Raw genomic sequence first — 21,439 nt, 5'->3', positions numbered from 1 at the left:
ACATGCTCAAGATACCCAAGCAGAAGGTCATGCCCCCTGCCACAGAGGAAGAAAACCTCCTTCCCTTCCCCCCCTCACCCCCAGTTCATATCAATCTGATCATGGGGTAATATTTCTGCCTGACCTCAATATGGTGATTGTTCTGACCCTGAGTGAAGCGGTAAGACCCTCTAGCCAGGAACCTCTAGCTGTGGTCCCAGCAGGAGAAGTGGCACACGGCAGTCAAAATCCCCAGGCTTGGCTGCATACAACACCCAATTGAGCAGGTTTTAGTAGATACAAACACATTTTATAATATTTAAAAATTATCATTTCTGTGTTTATTGACTCATGCAGCAGGGTCATCTCTTACATTGGCAGTTCTGATAACCACATCAGAGCATAGCACAAAATACGCACCTTGAGTCACTCCAGAGGTGAAGGGAAGCAGTCCTCTTTTTGGACCCTTTCTAGCTCCTTCTAGATTCTAATCTGAATGTAGAAAGAGGCCCTGCCTCAGAATCATGGGAAGAAGCCCATACATGAAAGAATGAAAATATTTTTAGCTTGCAGAAATGCAGAAATATAGGACGCTTGGTTCAGAAATGGCATTTTTTATTAGATCAACTGAGAAATTGCAAAAAAACCCAAACCCTTTTTTTGCAAGCTTTCAGGCTCACACGCCCTTCATCAGGCGCAGGGAAAGTTCAAGAAGGTAAAAAGTCCCCATATGTAGGAAATAAACTTCATTTTTGCACAGAGGAAGCAGAAGCTGGAAATCTGTCCCTGTGGGTCCATGAGAGTGTCTTTGTGAGGTTGCTCTTTGTTCTGCAGATCAAGCAGGATTTCTTCCCTGGTGGTGTCAGACAGCAGGCAGGGAGATGTAGAAAAATTTCCTTGCTGTTCAGCAATGAAGTTTATAATCCAAAATCAGCTAAAATTCAGCATCTTCCATGTTTCAGGGATGTATTTGGTAGCTGTGTTGGTCTACATTTGGGAAAAATTTGAGACGGGGATTGTATGTTTGCAGTTTGTCCATCACAATAAGGCTGGGCTTCGATCAATAATTGTGGATTTGGAACAGATGGCAGAATTTAGTTTGTGAAAATAATAAGTACAGTGTAAAATAATGGAAATCTGATTTGGTTGGAGCAGCAAAATTCCTTATTTTCATGTTTTCCCAGCTTCCAAATATTTAGAAGGTAGTGTTAAAAAGGTCACAGGCTCCAGGATTCCCAGTATTTTCACTCAGGTTCCACTGACCTAAGTTGGACTTATCAGGTCAGTGAAATTAGCCAAAAGGTTAAGTAATTTCAGGATCAGGCTCTTCACCTGGCCCCAGTCTGGCAATCATTTATGCAAGTAATTAACTAAACAGTTCTATTGAAACAGCTGCAGTATCAGGATGTCACAATGCTAGTTTCTCAGTGGAAAGACCCTCTTTATATTTTTATACACATTATTAATAACTGAGTCACTATAAATTATAATACATAATTAATACAGAGAATTTGATAAAGTAAAATGTCTTGGTGTTTTTAAACACATAAATATAAAATAAGCCCATAACTCTAACTAAACCTTCCCCTGATCTGAACCTGTAGTAATTGATACAGCTTCCAAAAACATGCTTTAACTGAAAACAATATGCTCTCCATAGATGCTTGGTTAATATTCATCTGATTTTTGTAACCCTCTTCTATGCATGTTTCACATGGCAGATCCAGTTCCATGTCAGCAGAATGAAGTTTAATGCATCTTTGGTGCCTCTCACATTTAAACAACCCAGTTTTCATCCTGACATAGCAACTGAAGTGGGTTCAACCTGGTTGCCCTGTGTGTTTACTCGTGAACATATAAATCAGTTATTTCACAGCATGGCTGTTTCTTTTTTATTTTTTTAATATTAAATTCTGCCAAGTCCAAGGCTTTTAAAGAACAAACAAAAGACAATTCCTCATAGGGCGGTAGAGAAATGAGCTATGTAGCTTGTCACCCTCTTAAGAAGTGTTCATTTCCTGCCTGCAACAGTTGTCCTTCAACAAGCAACTAATGAAGCAGCAAAAAGAAGAAGAAAAAAGGCTTGTGCTTAAGTGATGTAGAATTCTGGGACCTGTAGATTCAGTCTACCAAGGCTTTTTTCTCCCTCTAGGGTATCAGCAAAGCTGTATGACACTCCAGCCTCCTAATTCATGGACCAGTGGCTGTTCATTCTGCTACCTGCTGGGCCTCCGTCATAATGATGAGTTTCAGAGTTCCAGTCTTCAAGGATAATATTTTACACATTGTAGCTACCTTACTCTAGCTCACAGAGGTACAGCCACAGTCTCGCCAGAAAGATATTCTGTATATTCACCCACCATTCCAGATCAGCATCTTGATTGAAAAGGAAAAAGTCACTTGGTATAAAATATTAATTGATTATAAAAGGAAAATTATGGATGTTTGGAAATAAATATAAAGCACATTAAACTAATTGCAAAATTCATAAGTAAGATATGGTTAATTCATTTCTTATGAAAATGATTTTTCAGGGATGTTTAGTACCTCACAGCCGTCTATAGACTTTAGTTGGAAATGTGGGTACCAACTGCCTCTAAATAAAGGATCCTCAATCCTAAATTTGCAAAGGATTCTCACAAGAGTAAACTGGATCTCTACTAAATGGCAGGGACAGTTATCAGCAGAGGCATAACTGGTAGAGGCTGCACCCTGGGCAGCGGAGGCGTACCTGATAGGGGTTGTGTGCTGGGGACTGGAATGGAGAGCGAGCTTGAGGGACTGGCTGCACAGAGCAAAGCAAGGGCAGGACATTGCTGCAAGGGGCCACCAGCTGCCAGGTTAACCTTCCCCTGGCTCCAGGGCCACCACAGTTTTAAATGGTGAGCAACTGTGTAAAGCCCCTAGTTTAAGAGCAGCTACAGGACCCAGAAAGTGTTAACCTGGCTGTTGGTGGCAACACCATCCCTCCCAGCAGTGGCATCTTCCACCAAGAAGAAGTGAGGTTAACAAGGGGATGCCTGCTATGGCTGTGCGAAGCTTTGATAGCCAATTTGATTTGGAGGAGATTCGACCTGATTCGGCAGCTGAATCTCTAAATCCAAATTGAATCTGGAGACCCATTAACAGGTCCGAATCAAACTGATACGGCGAGATTCGGAGATTAGGAAGGCCTGCAGCAAACAGAAACTGAGAAGAGGGAGGGGGAGGAAGTGATCTTCCATATATGGAAAAGGCTTAGAGGGGGGGAAAGACTGCTCTGATATTGACAACTGTAGCTGGCCAGTGACTATGATCTTTCTCAGAGTTCCCTTCCAATCACAGTGCTCTGGGGGAGGGACATAGAAACTGTATCTGAAGTGATCTGTGCCTTATGTGACCTGTGTCTCTCTTGGAGCAGCAGCGTCCAAAAGGCTCTGGCTTCCTAGCTTGTCTCTTGCCAGCTAGTCTCTCTTCTTGTAAGTTGTATTCAATCCTTTCCTGCTTACCCTTGCCTACAATCCCTATTGTTATCCTTATCCATTCCTTTCAACTTATTCTTCTCTCAAAATCCTCTTATATATTCTTGTTAGTCTGTCTTGATTCTTTCCCCCCACAAAAAGAAATCTGTGTTTTCCCTGACAGTATGTCATCACTGTGCAGGAAAGCACAACATATATCACACACACACACGCATTTTGCAGCACACCAAACATTATGAAGCATGCTGAAAAGGCAGGTGCCAGGTCTTTTGGCAGGGGACAGAGAGGGGGCAGAGGGACAGCTGCAAGTTTCCCCCACCCCAAACATAGACACACCCTCTTTCCTGGCAGTAAGGAGTCTTCTGCTGCTAGTAGGAGCAAGGAGATGGTAGCAGTGCCTGCGCCTGCACCACCACCATTAACACCACTAACTGGCAGCAGCATGACATTCTCCACCCCAATTTCAATTCCCAGCATGAGCCTTCCAGTGCCAGAGGAGGTGCTGGATCTGGAAGCAGAAGGAGCTGAGGGCCATGGCAAAGGACATTCTGGGAAAGGAGCGGGAACCTGAGTTTGTGCTCCAGACCCCTCAAAGTTCCTCTAGAGCCAGGTCTCCTTCTCTGGAAGGCACTTTGGAGGAGGTTGCGGGCTCGGGTGGCTCAGCTCCTCCTGTTGTTGTGCCTCAGCCTGATGATGAGGGGGATGAGGCAGGATCCCCAGCCTCAACCCAGAAGTGGGTGAGTAGTGTAATGTGTGATCATTTTGAGGTGTCAGATGATCCCTGGTATGCTAGCTGCCAGCACTGCCAAAGGCAGATCATCCAGGCAAGGAGATAAAACATTTTGCCACCACGGCAATGCTGCTGCATCTCACTGGGGAGGAAGCACCTCCTTGCTCTTGTTCCTCCTCAGCCTGGCACCAGTGGGAGCATGCCCAAAAAGAAGTCCCCCTCTCGCTCCACAGCCCCCGTCTCCAAAAAGGAGAAGCAGGCCACCCTGGACTAGTGGGGGAAAGGCAGAGACAAAGGGGGGCACATTCCGAAGGAGAGCTTTGGCCAGGGTGATTGGGATCAGCAGCCCCCTTAACAAAATGGTATGGGATACCATCTCCCAGATCTTGGTGGTCCTCAAGTCATTCCTCAAGGCCACCGAGAGCCTCGGCACTAGTGTTACCTTCCCTAGTCAGGTGATCCCCACAGCGAAGGAGCTTGAGAATAAAATGGAGAAGTTCCAGGGGATCAATGTTCCTGGCTGAGCCGAGCCGCCGTCACCACAGGTGCAGGCACTGGTGAAGCAGCTTAAGGAAGCTGGATCCATTGCAGTCCAGTACAGTCCACGTGGTGGCAGGCATATGTGGCCCAAGGGTGAAGGGGAACAACTGCAGCAGCAAAATCCTTCATCACTGGATGGAGGTGCTGGGGAAAAGAGTCAGAGAGGCAGAAGGGCAGAGGCATGGGGACGTGAAAGAGGGGGATCCACTTTCCCATGCCAGCACTCCAACCACAAGCCAATCTCCTTCACCACAGCTGCTGCCAATGTGGTACAAGGGTATGGCTCCACCAATAAGGCCAGTAGTGCAGAGGCCTCGGTGGCTACCTATCTCACCAAGGATGTGGAGCTGCTGCACTGCGACCCCTTGGCTTACTGGGCAACCCTCAGCCAGGTGCAGCAGGATCTGGCCACAGTTGCCTGGGAACACCTGTCCTGTCCACCGACCATTGCCAGTGATGTTGTGACACCCTATCAGACCACCTTGGATCCTGGTTTGGTGGAGCACCTTGTGTTCCTCAAGGTGAACCTCCCGTTGCTGGGGTTCCCCGAGCTCCACCTGCAGACGGAGTAACTGCCACCCTCCTCACTTCGTCTGCATCTGTTTCCTTTTTTTATTTGCTTTCAGAACCTTGTGGTGCACTTTCACAGAAACCCCTGCCATTCCAGCTGTTTTCATCCCGCTGTGCCTTAACCCACACAAGTGATACAAGTTTTGCTTTGAACAGTTTGAGGTGCAGTTTCCCAGAAACCCCTGCATCTAGCTCCTTGAAACTTGAGAGGCTTCATGCTCTCAGAAAGGGCTACCATCCCTGCTATTTTCATCTCAATCTGCAAAACAATGACAAAGGTATAGGCATTTTAGTGATTCCCCATTATAGTCTATGGCCGAATTGCTGAACTGGAGGTGAATCTCCAAATCTGAAATGGCTGAATCAAATTGGGACAGTAATTCAGATCACTGAATCGAATCACTGTCCCTCCTCATCAGCCAAATCCAAATCCAAAGTGAATACTTGCTGCTTCACACAGGCCTAATGCCTGCCCTTACTCTATTCTGCATGGCTAGAGACTTGAGTTACCCTGCATCCTTTCTGGCACCTTTCTGCACCCTCCTTTACTACATTCCTAGACCTCCTGCCTTGATCACTCACCCTTAGTCATGCTACTGGCTAACAAAACAAAACAAAACAGAGCGTTAAAATATATTTTCCTTTCCTTACATTGTTAACAATTTGACTTAGTCAAAATCCTCCAGACAAAATGTTTTCTTTGAAAAATGTCTATTTCTCAAAAGTGAAAGTATTCTTGAAAATGTTTAGGTAGCTGAAGTTTTCTGTGGCTTGTGTCTTTTTATTTTTTAAATGAAAATAGGATGTCTAAGTTGGTTCTATTTTCAAAACATACCATCCCAAAACTTCAGGAGACTCAGTCTGAACCAAACCTTCCCTGAGTGATACTTACACATTTAAGAATATTGAAAGTGAAACTGGATTGGGGTTGAAGGCACTCACAATTTTTGGGTCAGGGGCCAAAATGTTGTCTCTCTATATATATATATATATAATAGCCCTCTATGTTAACCTTTGTCATGTGTGTTTGAACTTCTTGGTTCCCTTCAAGCATCATTAGAAATACTGGATTCCTCACAAGAATTCCCACCCAGTGTGATACACTCAGATTTCAGGCAGTATTTGGATAAGGGGCCAAAGTGTTGAGGGCTTCTTCAACCCCAATCCTGTTTAACTTGCAATATGCTTAAATGGGTAAGTATCACTTTAAAATGTTATTCTTTTATTATGCATTTGCACTGAAGTAGTATCTACAGACCTCAAACAAATTTGGACCTTTCTGCACTGGGTGCTATTCACATAAAGTAGGTACAGACCTTCAAAAAGCCTGAGGTGGAATCTAAATATAAATTACATGGTTTTTTATAAGTGGTGTAGTTTAGATCAGTAGGGAAAAAACACACATTCGCCTTTCGGTGGGGCAAGAAACAAATCTTAGACCAGGTTCTGCCATTTTTAAACCAGTCTGTGTGCACCAAACTTCTGTTCCCTTCCAGATATAAACCAGTTTCCTATCACTTATACTGGTAAAAATGTAATCTCTGCCCCTGGCTATAGACAGCAACAATGCATATGTCTATACTGCAGTAGCAATGTGTCACAGCAAAGAGACTCCTGAAAACTCCACACACAGAAATACACCAAAGAGACTGCTCTGGAAGCGTCTCCTCATGGTAACTCTCAAGACTACAATCTTCAGCATGCTTGAAATGGCTTCTCGGGTCGATCCCAGAGTTGCCTCACTGGTGTACTTCTGCATCTGGACTATGCAGGTAGGAATGAGTGAGCAGAGCATGTTCAGAAGTGTCTGTTACAGGACATACTGTCTCTGCAATGCAGATGCACCTAGAGACCCTTGCCACACGTTACACTTAAGATATGATTCACCATTTAATCATATCTTAAGTTGTGACCTGGCCACATATTAAGGCACTTGACAGTGTGATAAGCAAGGAATAAGCCACAAAGTACTTTTTTGTGTAATAACTTTGTGGCTGGTTCCTATCACTCTATTAACTGAACACGTGGCCAGGCAGATGGCTAGCAGACTTGGGGACACGTAATGCACCCCATCAGGTGACAGGGCTCCCAGCCACGGCAGCTTGCTACTTGCTGATTCGGGGAGACTACAGGATCATGAACCCAGGGTCCCCTTGCACTGGTTATAAGGTATGATGGGATCTGATGCACAATCCCACAATTTATACCACCTGCCATGCACATGTGGCATGGCAGGAAGCACATTTGTGGGGATCACATATCAGATCCTAGCACCTTTACTTGCACATCTTGCCACAGGCCAAAGAGTCAAAGCACCATAAAGATTATGTTCCAATTAGGCAAAACAAATACAAAGTGGTAGAACAAAAATAATACTATCTCTATTTACAGCTAGGGAAATGAGCCATGGAGAGATTAAGGGATAACAGCTCTGCCTCTAAGCAGAATGTAGTAGCCTGTGTGCAGTGTTGCACTAACAGGTCTATACTGCTTTTTATTCCAGAGTTAGCATGCTCAGAGATAGCTTTGTGGCTCTAATTTGCACCATGTAGATGTATCCTAAATTGGTTGCCCAAGGCAGATACAAGAGTGAAACCCACATCTTGTGAGTTATAATATAATGTATTGTCTTCTGGGATCACATCACCTCATCTATTTTGGATCATTCTTGAAAATTAGTTTCCTCTTTCTCTTTATAGTGGTAGTATTAAAACCAAAATGAAAGGACATTTCTAAAAAGAGAACTAGGAGCTTGTGTATCCCAGAATTACTACACAGGATAATGATAGGAAGATTGCATGTTTTAAGAGCGTGTATCATACTACTGAGAACTGAAATGTCTTCTAAAACATTTCGGTCCATTGACTCTCTATTGCTAATCCCAACATCCTCTCTTCAGACTTCCCGTTCTCTCTCCTTGTCTCTGTTTATTCCTTTCTTGTGACCCGCCTTCTGCTTTAGCTTACTATCAGTACCGCCTTTCCTACCCATTAAATACCAGTGTTTTTGCACACACTACTAATTTCCATTGTTTTAGTTAGGGGCACTGGGATTTGGATTCTATTGAAGACCCTCAGTTCACTGTGCCACATATGTTCAAATATTTTTCCCTCAAAATAAGTTGTTTGAGCAAGGAGAAGAGTCATGAAAGTAAAAGGTTGTATATTGTATTTCTGTCTTACAAGCTGGTGCCATAAGAAATACCTATTTGTAGCAACAAGATCCAGATGCTGTAGTGCTCTCCTTTACAGGACAGCCTGGTTCTGTCTCTAGAGTTTTAGCTTCCCCCCTGAGAGGTAACCTCAGAAACTTTTCTTGTCATGGTCTGGCTCCTCAGTGCTAAGAAGCTCATAACTAATTACTACAACTTCAATTGTTAACTTGACCAGCTGTGTCAAAGCAAGGAAGCCATAGTCTCCCAAGTGCTGGAGGATCTATAATTTAACTTCCATATAAAAAAGTCAATATTGGACAAAAGAATGACATTTAAAAATCATAAAATAAGTAGCTTGGTATTTACCTAAGATGCTCTTTTCTTCCCGCAGTTTTATATAACATGTACTGCTCTGTTTATATTCCTCTTGCGCTTTTTTGTGAGTGGAATAATTCTCCTCCAACTTTAGAAGACTTCTAGGAACGGGAAGAAACAAGACCATTGAGAAAAATAATAGAGGATAGGAAAGCCTCTGAAGATCTCATGTTTTAATGATCTCATGTTTTAAAGAGGTTACGACTATGTAATTTGTACTTTTCTTAATTCTAAAATAGCATTTAAAAAATGTCATTGTTCTGAAGGGATAAAAAGGAAACAAAGGGAAACACTTTCTATTTTGCTGCAAACAGTCACGTTGGCCTGTAGCGTTTGCATATGGAGAGTCACTCAGAGTCTCACAGCAACAACAGCAGCAGGAGAAATCACTAGTTCTTTTAATATTAGAGCAGCTGCAGCATACTCTTCATCAAAGATTTAGGGACACTCCTGTAGCCCTTGGTCTGTGGGGAGTGAGAGCCTGCCTGCTCTCCTACCAAAAAATGGAGCCCATAATAGCAATTTGTGTGTGAGGACCTTGTTCTCACTGGTCATAGCAATGAGTCCATAAAAAGGGGATAATGAACTTTACCATATTTCTTTGCACAGTAAGTGTAGTACATAGATAAATAAGGTATATTAGGCTGTGATCCAGGTAATCCTTAGGCACAGTCATAGCATCACTTTTCTTCTGTAAATTGTCTCAGTGGACAAGTAACGGATGGATATCTGATGGAAAATAACCTTAATAAATATTTTGGGGATAAGAGATTCGTCCTGGTATGATTGGCATGTAATAGTTGTTTTGAGGTAAATACATATGTCTGAGTAAAGGCGATCAGTACTTTAGAAATACCAGGCAAGACAGAATTAGACAGCAAGTTGAGCTATATTGCTAAAATAATAAGTAGCCATTGTGGATAGTTCAATTAAGTTATCTTTCCAGCGTGCAGCAGAAGGCACATGCACATAGAGGATGCTTTCTGCATTAAAATGGAGAAAGGAAATGAGCCAGAAAATGCTATGACATTGGATCTGTTACTTCTCTCTCTTACACCAGCTTTGCACATTTTCACTACTGTATGTTACTGACTTCTATGAAGTGATGCAGATGGAAGAGGAAAACCAGGACTGTTATATGAAAAAAATACACACTGTCATTTGAAGCACCCTTCATCATTCTTCACTTCACCTGCAGAAAGTTTAGTGCAGTGGTTTTCAACCTTTTTTCATTTGTGGACCCCTAAAATATTTTGACGGGAGTTGTGGACCCCTTTGGAAATTTCAGATGGAAGTGCAGACCCCTTCAAATTGTAAGTGTGAGTACTCACATACTTTTGATTGATCATAGCTATGTTTCATGGACCCCCCCACAGGATCCACAGATGACAGGCTGAAAACCACTGTCTAATGGAGAAAGCCATAAATCAAGAGAAATGAAAATGGCTAGACCAGGGGTTCGCAACATTTTTGGGCAGAGTGACAAAAACATCTGCAACCTCAGCTTGTAAGATGTTGGTGTCCCAGGGGGCAGATGGCACGAGAGCCACAATCCTAATCCTTGTTGTGGCCATTGAATTACATGGATAGAAGGCCAGAGAATTACATGTTATGGGTAAATTTAAGAAAGGGGAGTTTCATGGTTATTTGGTACCTATGCTATGCAGACAAATAATCTTAAGCAAATCTCCTATTTCAGCATACACGCTGATCAAAAACAAACTCTGTTTTAATTATAAGATTAGTTTTTGTTAGGGTTTTCAGTGAAAAATGACATATTTAAAACTATATGAGGCAGATGGAAGGCACATTACCAATTTATTTCATTGCAATGGAAACTGATTTACTGTATCCAAAAGAATAAGATTAGCCATGAGTACACAGGGAATGAAATAGTAGAGAGTAATTAATAGGTCCATTCATACATAGACAGGGCAATTTAATTAATGAACTTCTATTTTAAAATTTTTCTTTAACAAGAAAAATAAAGGAGAGGCATGAGACTAAAAATGGGATTTGACAGTTGTCTACACATACCTGAAGGTAGTGAGGCTGGGCTTATAATACATGAGTTCTACAATATTTTGTAAATAGGGATTGTAGTGCAGCATTGAGCAAAGGAAAATAAATATGAGGAAGTGTCTGTGAAACAAAAATAAATTAGTAAGGTCATAATTCCTCCTTTTGTTCTTTCTTTCTGTTTTGTTTATTTACATTTGATTTTTCTCAATTAATCCTGAAAATACTTTGTATTAGCCAAAAAAATATTTTCTAATTCTGGAGGTTGTTAAGCACAGAACTTTAAAACAACATCATTCTGATTACCATCCTTCTTTCTTTTCTTTCCAATTTCTACAAAAATTTAGTAGCTGAAAGCATGTGATAGAAGTTATTGCCTTACAGCATTTTATGGAAGGAAGTATTGTTTTCTCTTGTTTCAAAAGACTAACTGCTGAAATGGCATGAGAATTCAAACAGGGAAATAAAAAAGAAAAATATTACTTAGAATGAGCTGGTTTCAAAGGTTTGATCTCTTGCAAGCTACCAGTACTAAAAATTAATGCTGTATACCATTTAGGAAGCTAGCAGTTTCTCATGGCTTCCAAGACAGCCATTAAAACTTGAATCTGTCACTGATCCCTCATAAAGCAATACTTTTTCTGTTGGTCCAAGACTGAATTTAGCACCAAGTCCCTGATTAATGTAATTCTCAATCTCAGATTAGACTGTGAATTAATCTACCCAAAATAAGGCATAGAAGCCTTGTCATCAGAGTAATTTAAAACTGGTGGGGCAAAGCAACCAAGACTACAGAGGATAAACCTGCACTTAGCCATCAGCTAGACAAAACATAACAGTTTCATAATATTTGAAATATCACCAGATTATTTCTCTGCCTCTCCAGTGGATTGGTGAATCATGATAGGCAACAAGGAATTTCCTAAGAATTGGCTAGCAAAGATTTTTTAAATAGCTATATGCTTCCTTCCCTGGCAGACATTAAGGATTTTCTGTTACTGAGGCAAGCTTCCTCTCATTGATTGGAACCTTTTAAGTGGGCATCACCCATCATCACATTGTCCATTGTAAGAAGCAATACAACATGCTGACAGCCATGAAATACTCTGATGGTCAGCATTCACATTTGTATTGCCAGCCTATATCTGATATTCATTACCATTCCAGCCCTTCTTTCCTATTCATTTGCACTACAACTGACCTTCACAAAAGTACAAATTCCAGTTTACTTCAGTTGCAATGCAAAAGTGAGAGCTGGCACTCTCAGGAGATAGCGAAGAATTCATTAACAAAGAATTCATTACTACAACATGAGAAAGATGTAGGGGGGGTAATGTTTACTCCCTACAAAGGGAGGAGGACAAAAAACAGCAGACAAGTATACCAAGTAGAAGACCAAGGGAGTATCGGGAAGTGATCTGATATGGTGGATAAGACTGAATCCTTACTATCTTGGTATGTGCGACTTCATGAGGTCTCTCAAACTAAAGGATGCAGTATTTGGAGGCCTTTGTTTAGAGGCTAAAGTAAGAATGATACAGTAAATGGGACTGATGATTCCTATGTGGCAATCTTTCTGATCACTGCATGAACACTGGGGTTGGAGGTGGAGGTCCTTTGAATGTGTATACCACCATCTGCTAATAGGACACCTCTGCTGTCTATATTGGATGAATCCCTACATGTAAGAATGAATAAACACTGATTTGCCATCAGATCCAGAAAGACACAGGCCTATGGCAGAACACTTTGACCTCCCTGGACGATCCATCACTGACCTCAAGGTAACAATTCTTAGGCAGTAAAATTTTAAAAACCAACTTATAAACAAGAAATTGGTGAATAAGAAATCATCCACAGGCTGAATTTTGTTAATTTGTTAAGCACAGATGCTTAAACTATATAGATCTTTGATATTTTTTATCTATGAGATGCAAATCTACCATCTTCTGTAAAACTAAGATAACTGAATCATAGAAATTAGAAATAGAAAAGGGTCATTAACTTCCCTGATCCACTCCCTGTTAGTACTGATTGCTCAAGCACATTCTTTAGTACTATAACAGTTTAGTTTTATTTAAACACCTCAAGGACTGAGACTTCAGACACAACCCCCCCTGAAACCATGTAGACATTAGTGGTTCCATCCCATTACAGGGGTTAGCTCCAAGTCCAGTTCCAGTTTGGGTAATTACTTTATGACTACATAAATTCCCTCTAACATCACTTCTTTACTCCATCCCTCTTCAGTGTCTGTGCCATGCTGTTGTGTAGAGGTGCTATGAGTTATTAAAAAGCTGTCCTGTTCCATCAGAAAGGGGAGTGCCTTTAGATTACAGCAAGAAACACATTGCATTTGGGATCCTTAAGGGGTGAAAAGAACTACATAGAAAGATAATAGTTGTTATCATCATCATTGGCTTGAGATGTAAATATAATTAGGAGAAGGTAAAGCAACTCTAAAATTGAAAAGGCAGCATGTGCATATTGATACCTTGGATATGATAATGATGACTCCAGATTGCCTTCAGCAGTCCTCCAAAAGTCTATGCATTCACACAATGCACCATAAAGCTTGGCATCCATTCTTACAGGCTTAAATAGAAAATTCATCCGGATTTAAAAAACAGGCATTTGTAATTTTTTGTGGGGAGGAAGATTTTAAAAGGAGGACCATATAGGAGGGCAACAAAATGGGTAGGGTGGCTGGGGCACATGACTTCTGAGGAGAGGCTGAGGGAACTGCAGAAGAGAAGACTGAGAGGGGTTTAATAGCAGCTTTCAACTACCTGCAGGGGGCTTCCAAAATGGTTGGAGCTAGAGTTTTTTCAAAGAGGTTGGAGCTACAGCAATGGTCCCAAGTTTCAGTAAGGGAAGTTTAGGTCAGATATTAGGAAAAACTTTCTCACTACGAGGGTAGTAAAGCACCAGAACAGGCTACCCAGAGGGGTGATGCAATCTCCATCCCTGGAAGTTTTTAGGACCAGGCTAGACAAAGCCTTGTTTAGGATGATCTAGTTGGGGATGGTCCTGTTTTGAGCAGGGGGTTGGACTAGATGACCTCCTGAGCTCCCTTCCAACCCTGATTTTCTGATTTTATGATTCTATTTATGTTTTTCTCACATACAACACCTACCTTTTCCCAAAAATAAGTTGCTGGAAACTAGGGTGCGCACTGTGAACAAGTTCAAATGGCAATAACAGTTTCTCTGTCATGAGCTTCTGCTAGGAAAAAGTACTGCACGTTCTCTGTAGGGGATGGCACAATAAGCATGCTGGGCTCCCTAGTGGCTGCTATTCAGTTAATGCTACCTACTGGTATCTTCAAGGAAAGAATGTTTTTTTCTTTCCTTTTGCCTTTTAGAAACAAGATGCATATCTTATTCTAGGTCGTGTTATACGTGAGAAAATATGATAGTTACTTCCTGTTTCCTTTTTTTTTTTAAAGGAAAATCTAAAATATCTCAATGTGTCCTTAAAATAATTTTCAATATATATGTAATTGTTAAGGAGTACGTGTGCTTCTTGCTACATACCCAACCACTGGAAATAACTGAAAAAAGGTTTGTGATACTGTCCCCATTTGAGCTGTTCCCTGTATTGGATTTCTATAAGCCACCAGGTATCACCTTACATTGGATTTTTTTTCCTTAGAATTCTTGCACTGAACTTTGAAACATCGTTACTAACTAAGAATGTTCTACGGCTGACATCTATGGTTAATCTCATAATGCATACAGCTATCTTATAAATTATTGTTTAATCAAATGTTCACAGGGAGGAATCAAATTGAAAGCAGTAACCAAATCTTGGAAGGGGAAGAATTTAACAGTGGTCACAAACACAATTGATATCTGACGGTGGACAAAGTGGCTCATTATTAAATTGCACCTAAAACCCATTTTGTAAAAATTAAAGGTTTCTTCAGATCATGGGACTTAGAGTAACCATTTGTCCTAACCTGGTCTTAACACTGCACTGTTTAATAGCTTTTTAGAAAGATGCTCTTAGATATGTTGACTTGGGAGCGTGCTGCAAAGTGCAAGTGTTAGATGCAGTCTATACATTTGAGCTTCCCTGTAGAATTCCCGTTTAATCCTTCAGTATAACAAAAAGGCTTTTCACTGAAGTACAATGAAATGTATGGGAATATTTACACTTGTGTCAGCTACTAGCCTCCCTCCTGATATCCTGAGGTTTGTCTCGAATCCAGTGAGGGGCACCTTGATTTTTTCACTTCTTTTGCCAACACAGAAACAGGTACTACATCATCACACAATTAGAGACAGAGACCTCACCCTGTCAATCTGTTTTACACTTTTGTTCTCAATTGTACACATTCTAACATGCTGACCATGTTGTAGCCATACTAAAGAAAGTTTGGCTTGATATTTTAAACCACAGAGACTTGATTTTCCACACCCGCATTTGACAGGAGGGGAGCAAACCTTGAGATATTTCCATCTGAACAAACCTCCAAAAGGGAGACTGCACTAACTGCCTTTCCTCAACATCCTTTTCTTGAAATAAGTGTTTTGGTGTATGATTCTCTGAGTGCATTTAGTGCTTCTATGGCAACACCCAAGATAGATAGATAGATGTCCTTCTTCACCACAGATATCTATATACAGGCAGCTGCAGTGTGAGCTTTGCCAGTTTATCTTCTGCCCCACTGCACTGACAGCAGCATGCTTTGACAGGCACTCATTCTGGGCAGACACCTCCAGGGGTGAGATAACAGTACCGTCTTTTTGCCCATTAAGTCCTTGGCTTCTTGACTGAGATGACCAACAGGAAAAGGGAGGTTATTTGTGTTAGTTACTGTGCCTGGGGTGTGGAGGCATGTCTGCTAGGAGCTTGGAACATCCTCTCTTTTCAGATACACTACAGAATAAACAGCAAATGCTAGCAGCTTTCAGCAGCCACTGGAGATCTGGGTCAAATTCAAATCAGCAACCTAGAGGTGAAAGTCTCCATATCCCATTACCAAATCCTGAGACATCCAATCCCCCATTCACATATTAATAGTTGATCATTATGAATTCCATGTTGGGATAATTAATTACTGCATCTGAACTCTGCCTTAGGAATTATTAGATCATTTGGGGCCTATAATTTATTTTATTTAGTACTGTATAAAATCTGCTGCTTTTCTTAAACTGTACTTTATATGCTTTAAGAGGTGTGCAGTGTTTTCTGCAATGCACAAACCACAAAACAAATATATCTCTTATTGGGTCTAGAGTAGTCCTATGAGATTTGTTAGTAGGCCGTGATGATAGACATGAGCAGCCATGCGTCCAGCTAATGAGCTGGCCCAGGGGATGAAGAACAGACCAAGCTACTAGCAATGGATGCAGAAGGTGAGCCAGGAGGATGGCAGAGAACACTGCCAAGTGTTGACTCTTAGAGGTGGTTTCATATATGAAATGAAAAAGGTTTTGCAAATGGATAACTTTTTTTAACCTATAATGAAACATTTATTTCTTAAAAGAGTATGTTATTTAATCCAATTATTTTAGTAACAAGACAAGCATATAAGTTGAGAGACAAATCAAATCCTTTAGATATCACCCAGTTCAGATTTCCAAGAGGCTTTAGTACAGCATGTGTCTTGAATAAGGACAGAGTCAAGGACTGCGGGAGCTTGGCCCTTAGTGTGCAAGAGTTAAAATTTGAAGGAGGTTGCCAGAAGCCTAATTCTGTATGTAAACAGCTAGGGAAAAGCATTAGCAACCTTTTTTGCAGCTAACATTGTTTACTGTTCCATCCTCTGCTGGAAAGATTTCTCTTATTTGGGGCTTAAAGTATTTCAAATGGAAGGGCCAGATTCTGTCCTTGAAGCCATGTGCAGAAATTAGTAATAATTTTCAATATTGTAGGCTAAAAATACTGTATATTGATTTTTCTCAGCAGACAGGGCACTTTGTGCTGTTTTCATTTGATGTCAACAATTGATAGTATCTAATCATAGGATGAAAAGTGTCCCAGTGGAGTAAAAAGTACAATCCTGATTTGTTAATAATTATAAGGCACCATAAAACCTCAAGCAATGAAATATTTGTCCATGCAGCCAAATTAACTCATGCACAGTACTAAAAACATTAAGCATCTTTCAAAACTTAGCTGTATACAATGGGATTAGAAGAACTTTGAAATTTTAATCTCTTTTGATTCTTGTCCTTCACCTTCCTACTTCAGGGCCAGATTTATCTACATCGCTACTAAACCCCATTATGATTTTTCCCAAACCTAGAAAATACTTGGTGATTCTTAAAGACATTAACTCATCCAGTAGTTACAGGCTTGATGCAAGGAACATTGGAAAAGCTCATATCCTGTGTTGCGTAGGGGGTCATAACAGTTCTTACCTTGGTGTCTTTGGTCTGCAGAGTACCTCAGCATCTGCACTAGCTCTTTGTCCATAGTATCTACTCCTTAGTTTCCCACCTGGTGGCAGACCAAGCATGGCATTCTATTTCTCCCCAGAGGATCTACACTGAAGATATACCCTTTGTGCAGAAGGGGGTTCACCAAAATGGGCAACAGCCTTGGTCTGTATTACCATTTATATATCAGCTCCACAAGGGATGTTTTCTCACCTTCCTGCCCCAACAACCACCCTCCTTATGGAATTTACCATAAGGAGCTCAACCTTTGACCCACGAGGGGCCCTAGCAAGGATACAAGGAAAGTGCTGTGACTAGGGTGACCATATTTCCCTAATTTCAAACCAAGACACCCCATTCTCTGGCATGCACAGCTGTCTCTAAGCTCTGGGCTCAGCTGTAGCGGAGAGCGTATACGGAGTGCTAGAGAAAGGGAAGCGGAAAAGGAGTAAGGGAGAAGGGAGAACAGAGGATATAAAACAACTCCATCGTTGCCAGGACAGTCCTAATTAAACACTTGCCCTGGGCACTTCATTGAAAATGCGGCAAAAGTGATAATTTGACCAAACCAAAGGGATGCCCAGGAAAAGTATTCATAATGGGTCTGTCCCAGCAAAAACAGATTGCATGGTCACCCTACCTGTGACCCTTTCTTTTGCAACCAGAATCAGGAGACTCCTCTGGTCCTTGTCTGTAATTTGAAAAGTCAGAGAAAGTCGTCCTCCACATCAAGTGAGTTTACCTGGATTAGTCTTTTACATCCATGGTCTCCTTTATTCTGTACTCTTGCATTACAGAACAAACTGCAGCCATGATGCCTGTGATGCCCACGGTTAAGGTATTCTGTGAGATTTGGAGGTAGCTTTTAGAGAAATCCCACCAAAACCTGAGGCTCAGGCTGAAGTCTGTGGGGATGCATTCATGACCAAGAACATTGCTATGGCATATATTCTCATTCTTTCTTGGATGTGTGCACATATTTAACATCCAAGATGCCCAGCTTTGCACAGTATTTGAATGACCATAACTGACCCTAACTCAGTATCACATAGATATTATAAAATGTCAAAGGAACTATAAAACACCCTTCAAGTTTCTGTATGGTTCAAATCAGGATGTTAGAGACAACAGTGACTTTGTCTCATGCTGCAAAAACTTAGTGTTTAGAACAGTGATTCTCAACCTTTTTTAGAATCAAGGCACCCCTCATTGGACTCAAGACAAACCTCAGGAAATGCCAGCTCTTAATTCTCACTTGTTGTTTGAGCAATTTTTTTGTTGCGAAGAACTCAAAAGGCCACAATAGGTCAGAATGTTTTTAACAGTGTGAATTCCCCCTTGAAACATCTGGGTTTCTTATGTTTGCCTGCCTAACAATGCCAATATAGTTTCATAGTTTGTAGGGTCGGAAGGGACCTGAGCCATGGCAGGAAAGAGTACTGGGCTCAAATGACCCCAGCAAGGTGTTTATCTAGCCTCCTCTTAAAGATCCCCAGGGTAGGAGCCAGCACCACTTCTCTTGGAAGCTGGTTCCAGCTCCTAGCTGCCCTGACTGTGAAGTAGCGCCTCCTGATATCTAGCCTGAATATACCCTCTGCCAGCTTGTGACCTTTATTCCTGGTCACTCCTGGCAGTGCTCGGGGGAACAGGGACTCCCCCAGTGCCTGCTGGTCCCCTCTGACTAGTTTGTAACAGGCCACTAGATCCCCCCTCAGCCTTCTCTTGTGGGGGCTGAATAGGTTACGGTCCCATAGCTTCTCCTCATAGGGCCTGCCCTGCTGCCCCCTGATCATGCAAGTGGCCCTCCTCTGGACCCTCTCCATGTTGTCCACATCCCTCTTGAAGTGCGGCACCCAGAACTGGATGCAGTACTCCAGCTGTGGCCTGACCAGTGCTGCATAGAGGGGGAGGATCACCTCCTTGGACCTGCTCAAGATGCACCTGTGGATGCATGCCAAGGTGCAGCTGGCCTTCCTGACTGCATCCCCACATTGCTGGCCCATGTTCATCGTGGCATCAATGATGACTCCAAGATCCTTTTCTGCCTCTGCACTGACAAGAAGGGAGTTCCCCAACCTGTAGGTACGGTGCCAGTTGTTCTTCCCCAGGTGCATCACTTTGCACTTGTCAGTGTTGAATCCCATCCTATTCTCATGTGCCCACCCCGGTAACCTGTCTAGGTCTGATTGCAGCCTATTCCTCCCTTCTAGTGTGCCCACATCCCCCCACATCTTATTGTCACCAGTAAATTTGAACAGGGTGCTTTTTACCCCCTCGTCCAAGTCACTGAAGAAGATGTTGAACAGTGCAGGCCTGAGGACCGAGTCCTGGGGGACCCCACTGCCCACATCCCTCCAGGTCGAAAATGACCCATCCACCACCACTCTCTGGGTGCAGCCCTCCAGGCAGTTGGCGACCCATTTGACTGTGTGGGTGTCAACACCACAGCCCCCCAGTTTCTTAATGAGAACAGGGTGAGAGATGGTGTCGAAGGCCTTCCGAAAGTCCAGGAAGACTATGTCCGCTGCTACCCCTGCCTCTAAGGATTTGGTGACCTGGTCATAGAAGGCCACCAGGTTGGTTTGACAGGACCTGCCTCTAATGAACCTGTGTTGGTTGCCCCTAAGCATGAAATCCCCTGCTGGCCCCTCGTGGACACGTGCCAGAATAATTCTCTCAAAAAATCTTGCCCAGGATTGAGGTAAGACTAACTGGCCTGTAGTTTCCCAGGTCCTCCTTCCTCTGCTTTTTGAAGATGGGAACCACACTGGCCCTCTTCCAGTCCTCTGGCGCCACACCAGAGCACCACAAGTGCTCGTAAAGCCATCCCAGGGGTCCCACAATGACTTCAGCCAATTCCCTCAGTACTTAAGGGTGGAGATCATCCAGACCAGCTGATTTGAATACATCCAGTCCCTCCAGAAGTTCCCTAACTAGTTCCTCACTAACGCTTGGCCTCCCCTGGGGCCTGAGGGGGGCCCAGAAGGGGGGTGGCTGTTCTGGTCCCTGCTCAGGAAAAGAGAGGCAAAGAAATCATTAAATATGTTAGCTTGGTCATCTGGTGTGACGACCAAATCACCCCACAGCACCCTTGAAAGGATTTCAAGACCCTCCAGGGTGCTGCATGACCCTGGTTGAGAATCACTGGCCTAGAACCTAAAAGGTTTTTGAAGTTCACCGCAGAGGGCCTCAGACTTCCAAGAGCTTTAAATTTGTGGCCGTCATTAAAGATTGATGCTCAGATTTCTTTGAAAAAACAACATATTGATTTATATGGAGATTACATAAAAAGCATCCACTTTCAAGTATGTTCTCTCAGGGGGTATCTCCACTGGGATACTAACCCACTCCATCTCAGTTGATATTGAAAGTAATTTCTCTAGCAGTATAGACAGTCAAAACATTTCTAGCAATTTTACAGAGGCTATGAAAGAAATTGATGCTTCCCAGGTCTCTAGCCTACATATTCTGATGAGTCACCATAATCTTTTTTGAGTGAGTAGGCCTACACTGCATGCAGCTCATGAGGAGGCAAACTACAAGATAGGGGACTTTGATTCAGTGCGTCCAGACAAGTGTGCACGTGCAGTCTGGAGCACCTCAAAGCTGTATGAGGCGCCACAAACCGCATGCAGCACTTGTGCAACCATTCACCATGCTGCTAATTAGCAGTGCAGTGCCAAAATGTGACACTAGGAGATCCTGGTGTCAAAAAAACCAAACAAACCTCCACAAAAAACCCTGGCGTGGCACACAATGTGGCACACCAGAAATGGAGTCATGCTCTAACTGCCAGCTAGGCTCTGTCCTGCTGGATCAATGTTGCTGCTGCCCCAGAAGGCTCCCAGGACCACAGGTCAGGCTTCTGAGGTCAGCACAGATGCTGGCCCCAGCCTCTCCTACCCCATATTTGGTGTGTGCCAGACTGCACATGCAGGGGCGTTCCCTGGGGCACAAAGCAGTAGCACAAACATGTGCCACTGCTATTTGTGCCACGGCAAATGCACTCCCCTGCAAGCCGGGATGCACCCTTTGAGATACAGACTGTATCTTCTTAGGGGTTCCTATAGCATCTAATACAATGGCACCACCATCCTAAATAGGGTCTTTAAGAGCTAGCCATGAAAGGAGTTATAGGCCCCATGTAATGAAGAAAGAACCCAAGAGACATTAGGATAAGATGCCTGGGAAGCAGGACTTATGGGGCAAGGCTAAAAGAACC

General features: G+C 42.6%; 1 long non-coding RNA gene across 2 annotated transcripts in view; it reads right to left on the bottom strand.

Moving 5' to 3' along the window:
• Positions 1–573: 573 nt before the first annotated feature.
• The window catches only part of LOC149869167 (uncharacterized), a 29,203-nt gene continuing 8,337 nt past the window's right edge, over positions 574–21,439 (bottom strand). Inside the window, exons 2-4 of one of the 2 annotated variants that reach the window (XR_016441082.1) lie at positions 8,801–8,910; positions 4,613–4,854; positions 574–2,355 (exon numbers count right to left, since the gene is read on the bottom strand). This is a non-coding gene — a long non-coding RNA (uncharacterized LOC149869167). Of the gene's footprint in view, positions 4,855–8,800; positions 8,911–21,439 lie in introns of both variants that reach the window. The other variant, XR_016441081.1, reaches the window with a different exon arrangement.

Source organism: Crocodylus siamensis, chromosome 3 (assembly GCF_052110815.1).
Source record: "Crocodylus siamensis isolate JL-2025a chromosome 3, ASM5211081v1, whole genome shotgun sequence".
Classification (NCBI taxonomy): domain Eukaryota; kingdom Metazoa; phylum Chordata; order Crocodylia; family Crocodylidae; genus Crocodylus; species Crocodylus siamensis.
The sequence above is the reverse complement of the archived record's forward strand: the minus strand, read 5'-3'. Positions and strand labels throughout refer to the sequence as shown.